This window comes from Dermochelys coriacea, chromosome 10 (assembly GCF_009764565.3).
Source record: "Dermochelys coriacea isolate rDerCor1 chromosome 10, rDerCor1.pri.v4, whole genome shotgun sequence".
Classification (NCBI taxonomy): domain Eukaryota; kingdom Metazoa; phylum Chordata; order Testudines; family Dermochelyidae; genus Dermochelys; species Dermochelys coriacea.
In genome coordinates this window covers 22,292,026-22,301,221 of record NC_050077.1, presented here as the reverse complement: position 1 = coordinate 22,301,221, position 9,196 = coordinate 22,292,026, and the positions used below count along the sequence as shown (strand labels likewise).

The following is a 9,196-nucleotide window of genomic DNA, read 5'->3' as shown; positions in this document are numbered from 1 at the left end:
AATAGCATGCTGTGACACTTCTGTATTTTTAGATCTGATTTTGTAAGCGGTAGTTTTTAAGTGAGGTGATACTTGGAGTATGCAAGACAAATCAGACTCCGGAAAGGGATACAGTTGTCTAAAAAAGTTGAGAGCCACTGCTACATCAAACTTAAACAGCAGTGTAACAGGCTTTTTGTGTTTGCTTGAAACACCCCTACCATTTTTGAAGGTGTTGATGCTACTGGGGAAAATGTTAAGTGGCTTTTGCTGACTCTGTTGTTCATATCTCAGCACTCCATCCAGATATAAGGGGGAGAGAATCTAGGCTGTAGGCTGAGCTTTCCCAAAGAAGGAGAAGGAGAAGCAGCTGTAACTAGGAGAAGTTATGAACTAAATTTGCATCTTATTGATTTTTTTTTTAAAATAAAGTCATTCCTGTGGAAGAGGATGAGTTTTTAAAGCAGTTTTCTCAGGGTGTGGATGCTGTCTAACGCTAAACCCAGGCAACACCTAGCTGATTCTGGAATAAAAAGAAAAGGTCACCAGTTTACTTCTCCTACTAACACCTTTTTGTATTCCTCTGTGTCACCTCTTATTCATGGAGGGAAAAAAACTCTCTGACAAAATCCATAAAGCCACCATATTACTCTCCTTCATATGCTTCCTGAAGACTTATCTGTGCTGTGGAGCCTCCAAAACAATGCTGTCTAGCAATGGTTAGGCAGGTGGCAAGCTGTCACCTATACAAAACATGCTTGTTTCACTGTTAGTTGTCTTGCCCACACCCACATTTGTTTTATCTACTTGTTGCAGCTCATGTCTTGGCATAAGCCTAGAGCGTGAGTGAGCCCCTTGGCACAGGGACTGACTTCCTGTTACATGTTTGTACAGCACATAGCCCAGTGGGGCCTTACTCTGTGATATTGGGGCCTTGCTACTGTAATATAAATAATAATTCATAAAACTTTAATATACCGGTATAGACATTAAGTAGCATATGTTTATAGAGTGTTTTATGAACGGAAAGAAGCAAATGAACAGCCAACAGTAACATTTCAGAACTAATCTAGATGTTCAACAAGGTTTGGAATAGGTTCTAAGCACTTTCTGGAGCATAGTTTGTTTTTTCCAGATTGTTTTACTGATATTTAACTGCTTTAACGTGATTTTTGTGACATATTCTTTTCATTCTGTTTTCCAGGGAGATTGAGTTAATTTGCAGTTTAAACTTCAGATTTCAGAAAGATGAGACAAAGATTTGTTGATAAAATCTCATTTAAAAGAAAAATAATGTTTTGTGTACACATTGAAGTTTTATGTTCCTTTAGTATCATTGTTAAGGCATCATGACCTAATGAATTATTAGTTAGCAATCAATCACAAAACAGATGTGTCTTGCTCATAAAACATGTCATAACTGCAGTTTTGATTATATTGGAAAATTAAAAAGGGTTATTAGTGTATGCTCAGGAATAAAAGATCCTATATGTGTGACTAATATGGCCTCAAGTATTGTCTCTGATACCTCTTTATGTGCCAGGCAGTCCTATCAAGAGTCTTGACCCCCAGCTTATATTCAGATGGTGGATATCCAGTAAGAAATATGGCAGACTTGCCACAAATCAAGTATTTTTGAGTAAACACTGAGTATCCAAGTTAATACATATGTGGATACGTCTGGGTGCCAGTGATGTACTGCCCATGTTTTAAACAAGAGGCTCCTACAAATATTTTCTCCCCGAGCCTGCGATAAACCCCTATACCGGGTTTGAAGGGTTCAGCAGAGAGGAGGAAACAGGGTTTTGTTGGGTTCCTGTTTACTGGAAATACTTATACTTTGTTTCTGAAAAATATGTGTATAGATGTTTGTAAGCGAGTCATATATTCCGAAAGCTTCTCCAGCTCATGTTTGGTGACTTGATCATGCCCATCCAGTCTTTCTACCTCCATAAAGTGGGGCAGGAGATTCAACAAAACTCCTGCTTAATCTTGTAGGCACCTTTTGTAAATGCACTTCTGGCAAGACATTCTTTATTTGCATTTTCTTTGGCAATTTTTTTCTTCTCCCTCCATCTTGGATCTAGACTGGTCACAGGAGAATTTCAAATAGGGCTGGAAATCTTGCTAGCCCACCTGTAGGTTCCTAACTATTTTTAGTGATTGTGGCAATTTAGCAGCTTCAGTAGCAGCCTCAGAGGCTCCTGTGCTGCTTGTTGTCCACTAGGAACAAAAGGAATTTTGCTTTTTGAATGGGTCAGACTCCCTTAGCTTCATCAGTCCCCCAACAGTTTAACTACTCCCTGCTTCGTATCTCATTAGATTGGGAGTTAATTTCCAGCTCTGTCACAGACCTCCTAATATAGAGTACAAAAACCTTTTAATTGTTCACAAACAAAATGTGAAGTAGGCACACTTAGAGAGGGGGAAAATGTTTTAGAATATGTACATCTCACTTTAAAATATTTTTACCACTTTATTCAACCAGTGTGGACATGAGTAGTGAGGAATGGAAATACTTTTACCAGATTAATTTGAAGTACACTGTCAGGATGTCTAATATGCTAATAATTATAAGTGTGATTAAGAGTTTGGCACCATTCCTTCAAATTTGTCTCTGATATTTGTGTTGGGAAGTCTGATTTTTTTCTAAAATTATTCTTGCAGGCATCACTCATTAATTCTCTGTACTCCTCATTCATGGAGACATTTCATACCAGTCATGCACTTGTGGTGCATTTCACAGTGCTTTCCACTTAATTTAGTTACTAGTTAATGTGTCATTCTGCTTCATCTGATGAAAATCCAAGGAACCAAGTCATTTTATTACAAATGAAACTTTTCATATTTATTTTGATTTTTTTATTTTAACGAGATAACATTCAGTGAGTGACTATATAATCTTACCCCATTCTGTTGGAACACTGCCAGAAATAAAAATGTGTCTTCATTAATACTGCTACAAGGCATGATCCTGAGAGAGACTTAACAGTCACTTAGGGACACTTTTAATGAAATGTTGTTGACAATGTTAATGGAATGAGGCCTATGGTTGTGGTCTTTCTGTGTTTCCTTCATATAGTCAGAGTATGAGGTTCAATAATTATATTTTTTTGCCTTCCATTAGAGGGCCTTGAAGAACTTTATAGGCATTAATTATTTAAGTATTTTAACACCCTTTTGAGACATATGGGTATTATCCCTATTTTCCAGGTGACAGCATTTATGCACAGGAAGTTATTACTGAAATTTTGAAATAGAGATACTTAAAGTTAGCCCCCTACATCTGCTTATAGGCACCTAAATAAGCGGCCTGGTTTTCAGGAGGAGCAAAGCAACTGCAACTGCTAGTGAAGTCAGTAGGAGTTTGACACCTCTTTAAACAAAACAAACAAAAAAGTACGGACTCTTCTGGTGCTGATTGAAGAAACCATTTAAGCCTGTACTTAAAGTTCTGCAAGGCGTATGTGCTTTGCTGGATTAGAGGTTTATTTAGGGGTCTAAAGGAAGGCACCCAAGTTTGAAAATTTTGGCTTCAGTGTCTTTAAGGGCACAGGGTAAGACAGTAGCAGATCTTGTAACAGAACTGAGAAGTCTTGGGCCTAAATGTGGCATTAGGTTCCACTGTGATCAACAAAACTCCTGCTGAATCTTGTAAGCACTTAAACTCACTCAATTCCTAAATTTCTGCCTCTGGGCACATGCGTCAGTCTAAGCGTCCAGACACCTGTCTCCTACCTAAGTCCCAGAGTGATCTTCAACCAGATAAAGCTGGGCATTTGCCCTCCTAAATGGTGTGTGGTGCCTGCTCTGGTAGGCAGGCTCAGCGGTGCCTAACAGATCAGATCCCATTCAAAATCTGGGTGGAGCAAGTGGTGCTGCCACAATTGCCCACTTTAAAACTTTTTCCCTAGTAGTTAGCGCACACACCTGAGATGTGGGAGACTCCGGTTCAATTCCCCCCTATACCTTATGGGGAGAGATGATTTAAATAGGGCTTTCCCACCTCTCAGGAGAGCACTGTGATTACTGAGCTGTGTGATATTTTGATGTAGGGTTCCTTCAGTCTCTTCTGTTGAAAGTGTTCCACTATGGATAAATAATCAGAGTGATTGGAGAAGGGAGACTGGACCTCCTACATGGGTGACATATCCACACCTGGACTACAGAGTCATGTATATATATTCTCTTTCACCCCTTTCCCCCCCCCAATGTTCCCCATATGTAAAATGGAGTTAGTGATATTTCCTTTCTCCCACTTACTCCACTTCTTGCCATTTTGTGTGGAGTGAGGGAGGCATCTAACTGTGGAAGCAATTGCTTAGGCTCCGAAGCTCTAGGAAATGGTTTCCCATTTTTGGATCACCAAGCAGATGTAGGTTTCTCTCATTGGCTAGTTTAGCCAGCTCCTCACTTTGTGTGGATCTCAGTCTAAGGTGCCTCTGTCTTCCCACTCGTTGTATAGTGAGCCTAGGTGTCTAACTCGGGGTTGTGGATTGCAATGTTGTTCCTGTGATTTTTCTAGGCAATAGAAGTTAGGCACTGTGATGCTTGGTGTTGCAGTGCCTAAATCTCTTTGTGGATCCAGGCCTTGGTTCCCAGTCCTCTACTCACCATTAGATAAATAGTTTACATAGATATATCACTAAGATTTTTGGCACAACTACAGTATTTTTATATTGTCTTACCTTGATAATTTGCTTAGAACTATTATTTGCCATTAAACCTTGTCCTTTGTAAAGAATGATGGCACCTTCTTTAATTGCAACACAAAACTCCAGGCCTATTATGCATTTATTGAAAAGGTAAATATTTGTAAGAGTCCACATCCTCCTTTAATGAGCTTTTATGATTCGCTCAGAGGAGATGTTCTCAGCTAATATTTGATTGTTTTGCTCAGTTAACTGTAGGAAACTGATTTTTAGAAAGGGAATTTATCATCCTCATGGTATACTTACAAAACAGCTTTACATAAATATTTTAAAAGAATCTGAGTGATCTATGTCCTGTCTTTTTTGAAGTTGTCTCGTTAAGTTTATGAGTGTCTGGGACAAAAATCTTCTTGTTTGTCTGATTTACCAGGTCTGGTAGCAATTTACCATTTTTAGTTTTATTTCTATGAACTATTTTATCATTGGAGAAGACAAACTCAATGCATCCGATGAAGTGAGCTGTAGCTCACGAAAGCTTATGCTCTAATAAATTTGTTAGTCTCTAAGGTGCCACAAGTACTCCTTTTCAGTTTCTTGGGATAGTCTTTCACTTTGTTTTGTCTTGGTGGAAATAATCATTCCGGTTAGTGAGAGTTCTGAAACTGCTGTAACTTTAGAGCAGCTTTCAGCACTTCAGTTTCCATTTAAATGTAATATCTTTACCTTTATGTCAAACATCAAAGAATAAAAGTTTAAAAAATCAGCTGCTGATAACTGTGGAGTTGGAGTAATATTAATAAAATTTGTAGTTCTCCCTAGAGTATTATTGACAGATTTGCCCTCTTCCCTTTTTTAAAGAAGAGAAATGTGTTATTTCTGCTTTCTCTACATAGATTTATGGGATCTATAATAATTACACAAAGTTCCAATAGTAATTTGTTTACACAAAGCACCCCGGTCTCAGCCACACTGTGGAAAGTAGGTGTTTAACCCAAAGAAAAGACTACAATTAATAGATTAATAAATAATAAGCTAGTCTCAACCTTTACTGTAATGGGTCTACTATCCCACTATAATATTAAAACCAAAACAAAGAAACAAAAAAGGACACAGGGTCTGATTTTCATTTACATGGAAAAACCTATTTAAACAGAAGTTAAAATGTAATAGATGGTGTCAGCTGTTTTTCCAGTTTCATCCCAAAAGTTCTTTTGAAGTCTCAAAATTACCTATATTTTCAGGGCTGCTTACACATTCCCTCACAATCTTGGCTTAGAACTGTAAGTGCTGCATGAGTGCAGTGCTACAGAGTGGCAGATAAGGGAATGGGGAATGGCAAAGGTATGGTTGATACTGTTGGGAACAAGGTTACTAGCATTTATAGAAATGGGAAGGTATTCAAGGGAGAAGGTAGTTTTCCTGAGTTATTGACTGAAATGACAAAGAAAAGAGGAGAAGAAAGAAGAGGAGAAAGAAATATCCCATTAGCAAAGGCTTAGTTATTTAGTCAAGTTCACAGAACATACTTTGGGTTCATAAAGGCAGTAGAATTGGGTGGGAGATATAGTTATGTATTGCTTAAATTGGGTAATTAAAAGCCCAGTCCTCTTCTAATGTGTCTATATAATTTTACACAAAAAACCTATATGAAAAGAGAGTGTTACGGTTGCTAAGTCAAGCACTAAAAGTTTAGAAAATGTCAGACTTAAGGTTTCCTATACAACCTTAATTTGATCCCTGGTGCATATGAATTATGATACCATCTTTATTTACACGACACATTATTTTTTCCACCCAGTCTCTTCCTGCATCCCCCCCGCAGATAGGGTTTCTCAACCAATTTCAGCTCTGTCTGCCTCCCCCACCTCCCTCCTCAACTACCAGTCCCCCATTCCCTTCTCCTTGTCCCATTCAACTCACTACACACACCAATCGTTCAGTCCAGCTCATGTCCCCTCTAGATTAAAATCAAGGCTGTTTCTTCACTTCTATACTATTGGGCCTCTTAGGTAGGGCATTGAAAACACAGATAATTTATCTGAAAAACTTTGACAAGTCTCTACTGAGTATATATGATCTGAGATAATTCACAGACTTGTAGCTTGCCCCGATTTGGGATTGCAAAAGCCACATTACTGACATCAGAACCCCTTGCCAAATTTCAAGTCCCCTCAACAAGCTGTAGCACATCCATCCTTTGTAAACGAAAGGGTTGTACACTTTTTTAACATGAGTAAAACAATATTTTTTTTTCGCCTAACATAATTTTTGAAAATGGCTGAATGGTTTTTTGCTGTAATTAAATGTTTATATATATTTATCAGCCCAAGGCAGACACCCAGTATGGAAAATTTCAGCCCAAATGATTAAAAACTGGCAATATAATAAGCAACTGAAAAGAGTTTTTTATAACTTTTACTTTTCAGACCTGGTTAGTTTGTATATATGTTCTTGATCAGTTACAACCTATACCAAAACTTACCTTGTTTCCTGTAAGCATGGCTCATCAGCTTCTCATGCATGAGCCAGCATAATATTCTGCAATGGAGGTGCTTTCTCTGTAACACAATAGGTGACTAATGGTGCTGCTGCAGATCTAACTACTGCTTGTCAGATGTGTTTCAGAGTAGCAGCCGTGTTAGTCTGTATTCACAAAAAGAAAAGGAGTACTTGTGGCACCTTAGAGACTAACAAATTTATTTGAGCATAAGCTTTCGTGAGCTACAGCTCACAAAATGCATCCGATGAAGTGAGCTGTAGCTCACGAAAGCTTATGCTCAAATAAATTTGTTAGTCTCTAAGGTGCCACAAGTACTCCTTTTCTTTTTGTCAGCTGTGATGTCTCTTTATTTGTGGCAGTGCTGTTACTTCCACATCATTTACTGCTGAGATATCCATGTTAGCTGGAATGAATGTTTCCTCTAGCTAAAAGCTGGAATTTCCAGCTTACCTCTTAGGGGAAAATGTGAGCTGTTACTGAAAACACTTCCCCTATAAGAAAAAAGCCGCCTTGTTACAAAACACACTGCACTACTTGTTTGCAATGCAGTAAACGTAACAAGTCATTGGAGTATATTAGAGCTGAATTATTCTGCAGACTATAGACAAGATTTTCTGAAGTGGCTAGTGATTCTAGGAGCCCAACTTGAGATATGTTAAAGGAGCCTGATTTTTCTGAAAATGCTGAGCACCCAAGCTCTGAAAAGTTAGACCCCTTTAACATATCTTAACTTGTCCCTTTTCCTGTCCCTCAGTGAGTACTGGAATCTCTCAGTTGGTGAAACGACCCATCCCAGGTCTGTACAGTAGTTCCTGTCACCCAACCTCCTCCTCTCATCATCATCATCATCATCATGTCTGATGTGTCCCTCCAGAGAATGGAAGGCGCACCTAGGGGGGGACGCTGTTCAGGGCAAATGGATGTCTCAGGAGTGTCTCTTGCACATCAACCTCCTCAAATTTAAGAGCTGTCAGGAACACTTGTATCCACTTTCTTCTGTTAATCAGGGGCATGGCTGTCATGGTCATGACAGACAACATGGCCTGTATGTTTTCATCAGATCTCAAGGGGAGGAAAAATGTAAAGCTGTGGAACTGGTGAATAGCCCATCACATCCTCATCTCAGCTTCTTCTCTCCCAGGCATATAACACACCACAGCCAATAATCTTAGCAGCATTTCTCCCAAGATTACAAGTGGTAGCCAAACGTGCAGGTTCTCAAACACATTTTTCTGATTTGAGCGTTCCCAGAAGTGAACCTCTTAGCCACTGTCACCAACAAGAGCTTTATAAAATTGTGTTTCAGAAGAGGATGGGGTACTCAGTCACTAGGGAATGCCTTCTTGTTGCCTTGGATGGAGGAGACACATGGAGAATACCCTTCAACACTTGTTCTTGAGTGTGAACACGATCAAACAAGACAAAGATAGGACCATTTTAGTTGTTCCAATTTGGCTGAGACAAGTCTGGTACCCTAACCTCAATCACTTTGTTTCTTTTCTGCATTGAGTCTTTGTCCATTCTGTGCTACTGTCTCAGGACTCCCTCAGACTCTTCATCCCAACCTAGGAGTTCTTTATCTCGGAGCTTGGTTACTCGATGGTTCTCAGGAATAGAGACCTCCTGTTCTGCAGAAGTATAGGAAGTACAGTAGGAAGATACCTCCTCAAAATACTTATCTTCAGAAATGGAAGAGATTTCACCTGTACATTCTTCTGTCTCAACGGTTCTTGACTATCCATTGGAATTGAAAAGTTCAGGTCTCTCCGTGCAGTCTGTCAAGGTTCACTTGGTAATACCAGCTTTTATTACTCTGTTGGGGGATTCTTAGTGTTTGCTAATCCTATGACAGCAATATTTATCAAGGGATTGATGAACCTTTTCCCACAGTTTTGAAAAACAACCTTTGAATGGGATTATAAAATTATAAATTTGGTGTTTAATTGTCTCATGACACTCCCTCTAAGGCAGTTGCTACCTGTTCTCTTCCTCATCAATCCATGAAAACAGCATCCTTGGTTCTCATCATTTGTGCCTGAATTGCTGGGGGAATGAGGGCTTTAAT

The 9,196-nt window shown here is 39.0% G+C and overlaps 1 long non-coding RNA gene across 2 annotated transcripts in view; it reads left to right on the top strand.

The window, feature by feature from the left end:
- The window catches only part of LOC122455996, a 45,799-nt gene that overhangs the window by 8,546 nt on the left and 28,057 nt on the right, over window positions 1-9,196 (top strand). The gene's annotated exons all lie outside the window — the stretch shown is intronic.